Genomic DNA, 9802 nt, shown 5'->3' on the forward strand with positions numbered 1-9802 from the left:
ATATCGTTTAACGCTAATATATAACTGAGAGATAATGATTACGCAATATTTTGCTCGATTAGACGTCTTTAGCCAGACAGAGTATAACAATTTTCCTTAAGTTATGGGGATAGAAAGTTTGTGAAAGGGGGTATAGCTCAGTCGTAGACCATTCGACTGCAGATCGAGAGGTCCCCGGTTCAATCCCGGGTGCCCCCTTCATTTTTCAGTATCTTGAAAAAACAAATAACGATTGTCGCATTTAGTTGCAAATACATGTTTGAAATGATTGAGATGCACTCCGCACGCCATACCGAAGGCTTTGGAGCAACATTTCAATGGGGGGATCGCAGGCCAGGGTCTTGCAGGTCATCGTCCTCCCGCTAAGGCGTCGAACTGTAAGAAATCCACTTGCTTGGGGAAGAATCTTGTACGCTGAATTTGATAGAATATGGTGCTAGGCAAAAGTTTTCATATACTGCTGCACGGAGAAACAAAAATTGGAGGAGCTGGGATTTGAACCCAGAACTTTCTGCATGCGAAGCAGACACTCTACCACTGAGTTACACCCCCGCCAGAGCAAGTACATCTGGGAAGAGTCTCTCGTGGATCCTACTGTCATTATTTCTTAGGTTTGAACGGTACAGTAAGTGTTCGAGGAACCTATTCATGATAAGAGCTTAGCAGCGTCGACTCCGTGGCGCAACGGTAGCGCGTCTGACTCCAGATCAGAAGGTTGCGTGTTCAAATCACGTCGGGGTCACAGTGAAATTTTCGTTTACGGAAGCCATGGACGAGTATGTCAATTTAATCAGATACCAAACGATTACAGAGAACGGACGAACAGAACCTGCTTGAAAAAAGCTACTAGTGAATTTTCGCATTCTGACATTAAGGTGAAGGCGCCGACTCGCACTTTCTCCAGGCGCGAAGTGTCTAATATTTTTGTTATTTATATCGTTTAACGCTAATATATAACTGAGAGATAATGATTACGCAATATTTTGCTCGATTAGACGTCTTTAGCCAGACAGAGTATAACAATTTTCCTTAAGTTATGGGGATAGAAAGTTTGTGAAAGGGGGTATAGCTCAGTCGTAGAGCATTCGACTGCAGATCGAGAGGTCCCCGGTTCAATCCCGGGTGCCCCCTTCATTTTTCAGTATCTTGAAAAAACAAATAACGATTGTCGCATTTAGTTGCAAATACATGTTTGAAATGATTGAGATGCACTCCGCACGCCATACCGAAGGCTTTGGAGCAACATTTCAATGGGGGGATCGCAGGCCAGGGTCTTGCAGGTCATCGTCCTCCCGCTAAGGCGTCGAACTGTAAGAAATCCACTTGCTTGGGGAAGAATCTTGTACGCTGAATTTGATAGAATATGGTGCTAGGCAAAAGTTTTCATATACTGCTGCACGGAGAAACAAAAATTGGAGGAGCTGGGATTTGAACCCAGGACTTTCTGCATGCGAAGCAGACACTCTACCACTGAGTTACACCCCCGCCAGAGCAAGTACATCTGGGAAGAGTCTCTCGTGGATCCTACTGTCATTATTTCTTAGGTTTGAACGGTACAGTAAGTGTTCGAGGAACCTATTCATGATAAGAGCTTAGCAGCGTCGACTCCGTGGCGCAACGGTAGCGCGTCTGACTCCAGATCAGAAGGTTGCGTGTTCAAATCACGTCGGGGTCACAGTGAAATTTTCGTTTACGGAAGCCATGGACGAGTATGTCAATTTAATCAGATACCAAACGATTACAGAGAACGGACGAACAGAACCTGCTTGAAAAAAGCTACTAGTGAATTTTCGCATTCTGACATTAAGGTGAAGGCGCCGACTCGCACTTTCTCCAGGCGCGAAGTGTCTAATATTTTTGTTATTTATATCGTTTAACGCTAATATATAACTGAGAGATAATGATTACGCAATATTTTGCTCGATTAGACGTCTTTAGCCAGACAGAGTATAACAATTTTCCTTAAGTTATGGGGATAGAAAGTTTGTGAAAGGGGGTATAGCTCAGTCGTAGACCATTCGACTGCAGATCGAGAGGTCCCCGGTTCAATCCCGGGTGCCCCCTTCATTTTTCAGTATCTTGAAAAAACAAATAACGATTGTCGCATTTAGTTGCAAATACATGTTTGAAATGATTGAGATGCACTCCGCACGCCATACCGAAGGCTTTGGAGCAACATTTCAATGGGGGGATCGCAGGCCAGGGTCTTGCAGGTCATCGTCCTCCCGCTAAGGCGTCGAACTGTAAGAAATCCACTTGCTTGGGGAAGAATCTTGTACGCTGAATTTGATAGAATATGGTGCTAGGCAAAAGTTTTCATATACTGCTGCACGGAGAAACAAAAATTGGAGGAGCTGGGATTTGAACCCAGGACTTTCTGCATGCGAAGCAGACACTCTACCACTGAGTTACACCCCCGCCAGAGCAAGTACATCTGGGAAGAGTCTCTCGTGGATCCTACTGTCATTATTTCTTAGGCTTGAACGGTACAGTAAGTGTTCGAGGAACCTATTCATGATAAGAGCTTAGCAGCGTCGACTCCGTGGCGCAACGGTAGCGCGTCTGACTCCAGATCAGAAGGTTGCGTGTTCAAATCACGTCGGGGTCACAGTGAAATTTTCGTTTACGGAAGCCATGGACGAGTATGTCAATTTAATCAGATACCAAACGATTACAGAGAACGGACGAACAGAACCTGCTTGAAAAAAGCTACTAGTGAATTTTCGCATTCTGACATTAAGGTGAAGGCGCCGACTCGCACTTTCTCCAGGCGCGAAGTGTCTAATATTTTTGTTATTTATATCGTTTAACGCTAATATATAACTGAGAGATAATGATTACGCAATATTTTGCTCGATTAGACGTCTTTAGCCAGACAGAGTATAACAATTTTCCTTAAGTTATGGGGATAGAAAGTTTGTGAAAGGGGGTATAGCTCAGTCGTAGAGCATTCGACTGCAGATCGAGAGGTCCCCGGTTCAATCCCGGGTGCCCCCTTCATTTTTCAGTATCTTGAAAAAACAAATAACGATTGTCGCATTTAGTTGCAAATACATGTTTGAAATGATTGAGATGCACTCCGCACGCCATACCGAAGGCTTTGGAGCAACATTTCAATGGGGGGATCGCAGGCCAGGGTCTTGCAGGTCATCGTCCTCCCGCTAAGGCGTCGAACTGTAAGAAATCCACTTGCTTGGGGAAGAATCTTGTACGCTGAATTTGATAGAATATGGTGCTAGGCAAAAGTTTTCATATACTGCTGCACGGAGAAACAAAAATTGGAGGAGCTGGGATTTGAACCCAGGACTTTCTGCATGCGAAGCAGACACTCTACCACTGAGTTACACCCCCGCCAGAGCAAGTACATCTGGGAAGAGTCTCTCGTGGATCCTACTGTCATTATTTCTTAGGTTTGAACGGTACAGTAAGTGTTCGAGGAACCTATTCATGATAAGAGCTTAGCAGCGTCGACTCCGTGGCGCAACGGTAGCGCGTCTGACTCCAGATCAGAAGGTTGCGTGTTCAAATCACGTCGGGGTCACAGTGAAATTTTCGTTTACGGAAGCCATGGACGAGTATGTCAATTTAATCAGATACCAAACGATTACAGAGAACGGACGAACAGAACCTGCTTGAAAAAAGCTACTAGTGAATTTTCGCATTCTGACATTAAGGTGAAGGCGCCGACTCGCACTTTCTCCAGGCGCGAAGTGTCTAATATTTTTGTTATTTATATCGTTTAACGCTAATATATAACTGAGAGATAATGATTACGCAATATTTTGCTCGATTAGACGTCTTTAGCCAGACAGAGTATAACAATTTTCCTTAAGTTATGGGGATAGAAAGTTTGTGAAAGGGGGTATAGCTCAGTCGTAGAGCATTCGACTGCAGATCGAGAGGTCCCCGGTTCAATCCCGGGTGCCCCCTTCATTTTTCAGTATCTTGAAAAAACAAATAACGATTGTCGCATTTAGTTGCAAATACATGTTTGAAATGATTGAGATGCACTCCGCACGCCATACCGAAGGCTTTGGAGCAACATTTCAATGGGGGGATCGCAGGCCAGGGTCTTGCAGGTCATCGTCCTCCCGCTAAGGCGTCGAACTGTAAGAAATCCACTTGCTTGGGGAAGAATCTTGTACGCTGAATTTGATAGAATATGGTGCTAGGCAAAAGTTTTCATATACTGCTGCACGGAGAAACAAAAATTGGAGGAGCTGGGATTTGAACCCAGGACTTTCTGCATGCGAAGCAGACACTCTACCACTGAGTTACACCCCCGCCAGAGCAAGTACATCTGGGAAGAGTCTCTCGTGGATCCTACTGTCATTATTTCTTAGGTTTGAACGGTACAGTAAGTGTTCGAGGAACCTATTCATGATAAGAGCTTAGCAGCGTCGACTCCGTGGCGCAACGGTAGCGCGTCTGACTCCAGATCAGAAGGTTGCGTGTTCAAATCACGTCGGGGTCACAGTGAAATTTTCGTTTACGGAAGCCATGGACGAGTATGTCAATTTAATCAGATACCAAACGATTACAGAGAACGGACGAACAGAACCTGCTTGAAAAAAGCTACTAGTGAATTTTCGCATTCTGACATTAAGGTGAAGGCGCCGACTCGCACTTTCTCCAGGCGCGAAGTGTCTAATATTTTTGTTATTTATATCGTTTAACGCTAATATATAACTGAGAGATAATGATTACGCAATATTTTGCTCGATTAGACGTCTTTAGCCAGACAGAGTATAACAATTTTCCTTAAGTTATGGGGATAGAAAGTTTGTGAAAGGGGGTATAGCTCAGTCGTAGAGCATTCGACTGCAGATCGAGAGGTCCCCGGTTCAATCCCGGGTGCCCCCTTCATTTTTCAGTATCTTGAAAAAACAAATAACGATTGTCGCATTTAGTTGCAAATACATGTTTGAAATGATTGAGATGCACTCCGCACGCCATACCGAAGGCTTTGGAGCAACATTTCAATGGGGGGATCGCAGGCCAGGGTCTTGCAGGTCATCGTCCTCCCGCTAAGGCGTCGAACTGTAAGAAATCCACTTGCTTGGGGAAGAATCTTGTACGCTGAATTTGATAGAATATGGTGCTAGGCAAAAGTTTTCATATACTGCTGCACGGAGAAACAAAAATTGGAGGAGCTGGGATTTGAACCCAGGACTTTCTGCATGCGAAGCAGACACTCTACCACTGAGTTACACCCCCGCCAGAGCAAGTACATCTGGGAAGAGTCTCTCGTGGATCCTACTGTCATTATTTCTTAGGTTTGAACGGTACAGTAAGTGTTCGAGGAACCTATTCATGATAAGAGCTTAGCAGCGTCGACTCCGTGGCGCAACGGTAGCGCGTCTGACTCCAGATCAGAAGGTTGCGTGTTCAAATCACGTCGGGGTCACAGTGAAATTTTCGTTTACGGAAGCCATGGACGAGTATGTCAATTTAATCAGATACCAAACGATTACAGAGAACGGACGAACAGAACCTGCTTGAAAAAAGCTACTAGTGAATTTTCGCATTCTGACATTAAGGTGAAGGCGCCGACTCGCACTTTCTCCAGGCGCGAAGTGTCTAATATTTTTGTTATTTATATCGTTTAACGCTAATATATAACTGAGAGATAATGATTACGCAATATTTTGCTCGATTAGACGTCTTTAGCCAGACAGAGTATAACAATTTTCCTTAAGTTATGGGGATAGAAAGTTTGTGAAAGGGGGTATAGCTCAGTCGTAGAGCATTCGACTGCAGATCGAGAGGTCCCCGGTTCAATCCCGGGTGCCCCCTTCATTTTTCAGTATCTTGAAAAAACAAATAACGATTGTCGCATTTAGTTGCAAATACATGTTTGAAATGATTGAGATGCACTCCGCACGCCATACCGAAGGCTTTGGAGCAACATTTCAATGGGGGGATCGCAGGCCAGGGTCTTGCAGGTCATCGTCCTCCCGCTAAGGCGTCGAACTGTAAGAAATCCACTTGCTTGGGGAAGAATCTTGTACGCTGAATTTGATAGAATATGGTGCTAGGCAAAAGTTTTCATATACTGCTGCACGGAGAAACAAAAATTGGAGGAGCTGGGATTTGAACCCAGGACTTTCTGCATGCGAAGCAGACACTCTACCACTGAGTTACACCCCCGCCAGAGCAAGTACATCTGGGAAGAGTCTCTCGTGGATCCTACTGTCATTATTTCTTAGGTTTGAACGGTACAGTAAGTGTTCGAGGAACCTATTCATGATAAGAGCTTAGCAGCGTCGTCTCCGTGGCGCAACGGTAGCGCGTCTGACTCCAGACCAGAAGGTTGCGTGTTCAAATCACGTCGGGGTCACAGTGAAATTTTCGTTTACGGAAGCCATGGACGAGTATGTCAATTTAATCAGATACCAAACGATTACAGAGAACGGACGAACAGAACCTGCTTGAAAAAAGCTACTAGTGAATTTTCGCATTCTGACATTAAGGTGAAGGCGCCGACTCGCACTTTCTCCAGGCGCGAAGTGTCTAATATTTTTGTTATTTATATCGTTTAACGCTAATATATAACTGAGAGATAATGATTACGCAATATTTTGCTCGATTAGACGTCTTTAGCCAGACAGAGTATAACAATTTTCCTTAAGTTATGGGGATAGAAAGTTTGTGAAAGGGGGTATAGCTCAGTCGTAGAGCATTCGACTGCAGATCGAGAGGTCCCCGGTTCAATCCCGGGTGCCCCCTTCATTTTTCAGTATCTTGAAAAAACAAATAACGATTGTCGCATTTAGTTGCAAATACATGTTTGAAATGATTGAGATGCACTCCGCACGCCATACCGAAGGCTTTGGAGCAACATTTCAATGGGGGGATCGCAGGCCAGGGTCTTGCAGGTCATCGTCCTCCCGCTAAGGCGTCGAACTGTAAGAAATCCACTTGCTTGGGGAAGAATCTTGTACGCTGAATTTGATAGAATATGGTGCTAGGCAAAAGTTTTCATATACTGCTGCACGGAGAAACAAAAATTGGAGGAGCTGGGATTTGAACCCAGGACTTTCTGCATGCGAAGCAGACACTCTACCACTGAGTTACACCCCCGCCAGAGCAAGTACATCTGGGAAGAGTCTCTCGTGGATCCTACTGTCATTATTTCTTAGGTTTGAACGGTACAGTAAGTGTTCGAGGAACCTATTCATGATAAGAGCTTAGCAGCGTCGACTCCGTGGCGCAACGGTAGCGCGTCTGACTCCAGATCAGAAGGTTGCGTGTTCAAATCACGTCGGGGTCACAGTGAAATTTTCGTTTACGGAAGCCATGGACGAGTATGTCAATTTAATCAGATACCAAACGATTACAGAGAACGGACGAACAGAACCTGCTTGAAAAAAGCTACTAGTGAATTTTCGCATTCTGACATTAAGGTGAAGGCGCCGACTCGCACTTTCTCCAGGCGCGAAGTGTCTAATATTTTTGTTATTTATATCGTTTAACGCTAATATATAACTGAGAGATAATGATTACGCAATATTTTGCTCGATTAGACGTCTTTAGCCAGACAGAGTATAACAATTTTCCTTAAGTTATGGGGATAGAAAGTTTGTGAAAGGGGGTATAGCTCAGTCGTAGAGCATTCGACTGCAGATCGAGAGGTCCCCGGTTCAATCCCGGGTGCCCCCTTCATTTTTCAGTATCTTGAAAAAACAAATAACGATTGTCGCATTTAGTTGCAAATACATGTTTGAAATGATTGAGATGCACTCCGCACGCCATACCGAAGGCTTTGGAGCAACATTTCAATGGGGGGATCGCAGGCCAGGGTCTTGCAGGTCATCGTCCTCCCGCTAAGGCGTCGAACTGTAAGAAATCCACTTGCTTGGGGAAGAATCTTGTACGCTGAATTTGATAGAATATGGTGCTAGGCAAAAGTTTTCATATACTGCTGCACGGAGAAACAAAAATTGGAGGAGCTGGGATTTGAACCCAGGACTTTCTGCATGCGAAGCAGACACTCTACCACTGAGTTACACCCCCGCCAGAGCAAGTACATCTGGGAAGAGTCTCTCGTGGATCCTACTGTCATTATTTCTTAGGTTTGAACGGTACAGTAAGTGTTCGAGGAACCTATTCATGATAAGAGCTTAGCAGCGTCGACTCCGTGGCGCAACGGTAGCGCGTCTGACTCCAGATCAGAAGGTTGCGTGTTCAAATCACGTCGGGGTCACAGTGAAATTTTCGTTTACGGAAGCCATGGACGAGTATGTCAATTTAATCAGATACCAAACGATTACAGAGAACGGACGAACAGAACCTGCTTGAAAAAAGCTACTAGTGAATTTTCGCATTCTGACATTAAGGTGAAGGCGCCGACTCGCACTTTCTCCAGGCGCGAAGTGTCTAATATTTTTGTTATTTATATCGTTTAACGCTAATATATAACTGAGAGATAATGATTACGCAATATTTTGCTCGATTAGACGTCTTTAGCCAGACAGAGTATAACAATTTTCCTTAAGTTATGGGGATAGAAAGTTTGTGAAAGGGGGTATAGCTCAGTCGTAGAGCATTCGACTGCAGATCGAGAGGTCCCCGGTTCAATCCCGGGTGCCCCCTTCATTTTTCAGTATCTTGAAAAAACAAATAACGATTGTCGCATTTAGTTGCAAATACATGTTTGAAATGATTGAGATGCACTCCGCACGCCATACCGAAGGCTTTGGAGCAACATTTCAATGGGGGGATCGCAGGCCAGGGTCTTGCAGGTCATCGTCCTCCCGCTAAGGCGTCGAACTGTAAGAAATCCACTTGCTTGGGGAAGAATCTTGTACGCTGAATTTGATAGAATATGGTGCTAGGCAAAAGTTTTCATATACTGCTGCACGGAGAAACAAAAATTGGAGGAGCTGGGATTTGAACCCAGGACTTTCTGCATGCGAAGCAGACACTCTACCACTGAGTTACACCCCCGCCAGAGCAAGTACATCTGGGAAGAGTCTCTCGTGGATCCTACTGTCATTATTTCTTAGGTTTGAACGGTACAGTAAGTGTTCGAGGAACCTATTCATGATAAGAGCTTAGCAGCGTCGACTCCGTGGCGCAACGGTAGCGCGTCTGACTCCAGATCAGAAGGTTGCGTGTTCAAATCACGTCGGGGTCACAGTGAAATTTTCGTTTACGGAAGCCATGGACGAGTATGTCAATTTAATCAGATACCAAACGATTACAGAGAACGGACGAACAGAACCTGCTTGAAAAAAGCTACTAGTGAATTTTCGCATTCTGACATTAAGGTGAAGGCGCCGACTCGCACTTTCTCCAGGCGCGAAGTGTCTAATATTTTTGTTATTTATATCGTTTAACGCTAATATATAACTGAGAGATAATGATTACGCAATATTTTGCTCGATTAGACGTCTTTAGCCAGACAGAGTATAACAATTTTCCTTAAGTTATGGGGATAGAAAGTTTGTGAAAGGGGGTATAGCTCAGTCGTAGAGCATTCGACTGCAGATCGAGAGGTCCCCGGTTCAATCCCGGGTGCCCCCTTCATTTTTCAGTATCTTGAAAAAACAAATAACGATTGTCGCATTTAGTTGCAAATACATGTTTGAAATGATTGAGATGCACTCCGCACGCCATACCGAAGGCTTTGGAGCAACATTTCAATGGGGGGATCGCAGGCCAGGGTCTTGCAGGTCATCGTCCTCCCGCTAAGGCGTCGAACTGTAAGAAATCCACTTGCTTGGGGAAGAATCTTGTACGCTGAATTTGATAGAATATGGTGCTAGGCAAAAGTTTTCATATACTGCTGCACGGAGAA

The 9802-nt window shown here is 44.6% G+C and overlaps 31 non-coding genes across 31 annotated transcripts; 21 read left to right on the forward strand and 10 right to left on the reverse strand.

The window, feature by feature from the left end:
• Positions 1 to 126: 126 nt before the first annotated feature.
• Trnac-gca (transfer RNA cysteine (anticodon GCA)) lies at positions 127 to 198 on the forward strand. Its single transcript has one exon. It is a non-coding gene; the product is annotated as a tRNA-Cys (tRNA).
• Positions 199 to 480: 282 nt separating this feature from the next.
• Positions 481 to 552, reverse strand: Trnaa-cgc (transfer RNA alanine (anticodon CGC)). The gene has a single exon. It is a non-coding gene; the product is annotated as a tRNA-Ala (tRNA).
• Positions 553 to 670: 118 nt separating this feature from the next.
• Trnaw-cca (transfer RNA tryptophan (anticodon CCA)) lies at positions 671 to 742 on the forward strand. Its single transcript has one exon. It is a non-coding gene; the product is annotated as a tRNA-Trp (tRNA).
• A 317-nt stretch (positions 743 to 1059) lies between these two features.
• Trnac-gca (transfer RNA cysteine (anticodon GCA)) lies at positions 1060 to 1131 on the forward strand. Its single transcript has one exon. It is a non-coding gene; the product is annotated as a tRNA-Cys (tRNA).
• A 282-nt stretch (positions 1132 to 1413) lies between these two features.
• Trnaa-cgc (transfer RNA alanine (anticodon CGC)) lies at positions 1414 to 1485 on the reverse strand. The gene has a single exon. It is a non-coding gene; the product is annotated as a tRNA-Ala (tRNA).
• A 118-nt stretch (positions 1486 to 1603) lies between these two features.
• Positions 1604 to 1675, forward strand: Trnaw-cca (transfer RNA tryptophan (anticodon CCA)). Its single transcript has one exon. It is a non-coding gene; the product is annotated as a tRNA-Trp (tRNA).
• A 317-nt stretch (positions 1676 to 1992) lies between these two features.
• Positions 1993 to 2064, forward strand: Trnac-gca (transfer RNA cysteine (anticodon GCA)). Its single transcript has one exon. It is a non-coding gene; the product is annotated as a tRNA-Cys (tRNA).
• A 282-nt stretch (positions 2065 to 2346) lies between these two features.
• Trnaa-cgc (transfer RNA alanine (anticodon CGC)) lies at positions 2347 to 2418 on the reverse strand. The gene has a single exon. It is a non-coding gene; the product is annotated as a tRNA-Ala (tRNA).
• A 118-nt stretch (positions 2419 to 2536) lies between these two features.
• Trnaw-cca (transfer RNA tryptophan (anticodon CCA)) lies at positions 2537 to 2608 on the forward strand. Its single transcript has one exon. It is a non-coding gene; the product is annotated as a tRNA-Trp (tRNA).
• Positions 2609 to 2925: 317 nt separating this feature from the next.
• On the forward strand, positions 2926 to 2997 carry Trnac-gca (transfer RNA cysteine (anticodon GCA)). Its single transcript has one exon. It is a non-coding gene; the product is annotated as a tRNA-Cys (tRNA).
• A 282-nt stretch (positions 2998 to 3279) lies between these two features.
• Trnaa-cgc (transfer RNA alanine (anticodon CGC)) lies at positions 3280 to 3351 on the reverse strand. The gene has a single exon. It is a non-coding gene; the product is annotated as a tRNA-Ala (tRNA).
• Positions 3352 to 3469: 118 nt separating this feature from the next.
• Trnaw-cca (transfer RNA tryptophan (anticodon CCA)) lies at positions 3470 to 3541 on the forward strand. Its single transcript has one exon. It is a non-coding gene; the product is annotated as a tRNA-Trp (tRNA).
• Positions 3542 to 3858: 317 nt separating this feature from the next.
• On the forward strand, positions 3859 to 3930 carry Trnac-gca (transfer RNA cysteine (anticodon GCA)). The gene has a single exon. It is a non-coding gene; the product is annotated as a tRNA-Cys (tRNA).
• Positions 3931 to 4212: 282 nt separating this feature from the next.
• Positions 4213 to 4284, reverse strand: Trnaa-cgc (transfer RNA alanine (anticodon CGC)). Its single transcript has one exon. It is a non-coding gene; the product is annotated as a tRNA-Ala (tRNA).
• Positions 4285 to 4402: 118 nt separating this feature from the next.
• Trnaw-cca (transfer RNA tryptophan (anticodon CCA)) lies at positions 4403 to 4474 on the forward strand. The gene has a single exon. It is a non-coding gene; the product is annotated as a tRNA-Trp (tRNA).
• Positions 4475 to 4791: 317 nt separating this feature from the next.
• Trnac-gca (transfer RNA cysteine (anticodon GCA)) lies at positions 4792 to 4863 on the forward strand. The gene has a single exon. It is a non-coding gene; the product is annotated as a tRNA-Cys (tRNA).
• Positions 4864 to 5145: 282 nt separating this feature from the next.
• Trnaa-cgc (transfer RNA alanine (anticodon CGC)) lies at positions 5146 to 5217 on the reverse strand. Its single transcript has one exon. It is a non-coding gene; the product is annotated as a tRNA-Ala (tRNA).
• A 118-nt stretch (positions 5218 to 5335) lies between these two features.
• On the forward strand, positions 5336 to 5407 carry Trnaw-cca (transfer RNA tryptophan (anticodon CCA)). Its single transcript has one exon. It is a non-coding gene; the product is annotated as a tRNA-Trp (tRNA).
• Positions 5408 to 5724: 317 nt separating this feature from the next.
• Trnac-gca (transfer RNA cysteine (anticodon GCA)) lies at positions 5725 to 5796 on the forward strand. Its single transcript has one exon. It is a non-coding gene; the product is annotated as a tRNA-Cys (tRNA).
• A 282-nt stretch (positions 5797 to 6078) lies between these two features.
• On the reverse strand, positions 6079 to 6150 carry Trnaa-cgc (transfer RNA alanine (anticodon CGC)). The gene has a single exon. It is a non-coding gene; the product is annotated as a tRNA-Ala (tRNA).
• Positions 6151 to 6268: 118 nt separating this feature from the next.
• Trnaw-cca (transfer RNA tryptophan (anticodon CCA)) lies at positions 6269 to 6340 on the forward strand. The gene has a single exon. It is a non-coding gene; the product is annotated as a tRNA-Trp (tRNA).
• Positions 6341 to 6657: 317 nt separating this feature from the next.
• Positions 6658 to 6729, forward strand: Trnac-gca (transfer RNA cysteine (anticodon GCA)). The gene has a single exon. It is a non-coding gene; the product is annotated as a tRNA-Cys (tRNA).
• A 282-nt stretch (positions 6730 to 7011) lies between these two features.
• Trnaa-cgc (transfer RNA alanine (anticodon CGC)) lies at positions 7012 to 7083 on the reverse strand. The gene has a single exon. It is a non-coding gene; the product is annotated as a tRNA-Ala (tRNA).
• A 118-nt stretch (positions 7084 to 7201) lies between these two features.
• On the forward strand, positions 7202 to 7273 carry Trnaw-cca (transfer RNA tryptophan (anticodon CCA)). The gene has a single exon. It is a non-coding gene; the product is annotated as a tRNA-Trp (tRNA).
• A 317-nt stretch (positions 7274 to 7590) lies between these two features.
• On the forward strand, positions 7591 to 7662 carry Trnac-gca (transfer RNA cysteine (anticodon GCA)). The gene has a single exon. It is a non-coding gene; the product is annotated as a tRNA-Cys (tRNA).
• A 282-nt stretch (positions 7663 to 7944) lies between these two features.
• On the reverse strand, positions 7945 to 8016 carry Trnaa-cgc (transfer RNA alanine (anticodon CGC)). Its single transcript has one exon. It is a non-coding gene; the product is annotated as a tRNA-Ala (tRNA).
• A 118-nt stretch (positions 8017 to 8134) lies between these two features.
• Positions 8135 to 8206, forward strand: Trnaw-cca (transfer RNA tryptophan (anticodon CCA)). The gene has a single exon. It is a non-coding gene; the product is annotated as a tRNA-Trp (tRNA).
• A 317-nt stretch (positions 8207 to 8523) lies between these two features.
• Trnac-gca (transfer RNA cysteine (anticodon GCA)) lies at positions 8524 to 8595 on the forward strand. The gene has a single exon. It is a non-coding gene; the product is annotated as a tRNA-Cys (tRNA).
• Positions 8596 to 8877: 282 nt separating this feature from the next.
• Trnaa-cgc (transfer RNA alanine (anticodon CGC)) lies at positions 8878 to 8949 on the reverse strand. Its single transcript has one exon. It is a non-coding gene; the product is annotated as a tRNA-Ala (tRNA).
• Positions 8950 to 9067: 118 nt separating this feature from the next.
• Positions 9068 to 9139, forward strand: Trnaw-cca (transfer RNA tryptophan (anticodon CCA)). Its single transcript has one exon. It is a non-coding gene; the product is annotated as a tRNA-Trp (tRNA).
• Positions 9140 to 9456: 317 nt separating this feature from the next.
• On the forward strand, positions 9457 to 9528 carry Trnac-gca (transfer RNA cysteine (anticodon GCA)). Its single transcript has one exon. It is a non-coding gene; the product is annotated as a tRNA-Cys (tRNA).
• Positions 9529 to 9802: the final 274 nt, after the last annotated feature.

The sequence above is a fragment of the Schistocerca gregaria genome, chromosome 3 (assembly GCF_023897955.1).
Source record: "Schistocerca gregaria isolate iqSchGreg1 chromosome 3, iqSchGreg1.2, whole genome shotgun sequence".
Classification (NCBI taxonomy): Eukaryota; Metazoa; Arthropoda; class Insecta; order Orthoptera; family Acrididae; genus Schistocerca; species Schistocerca gregaria.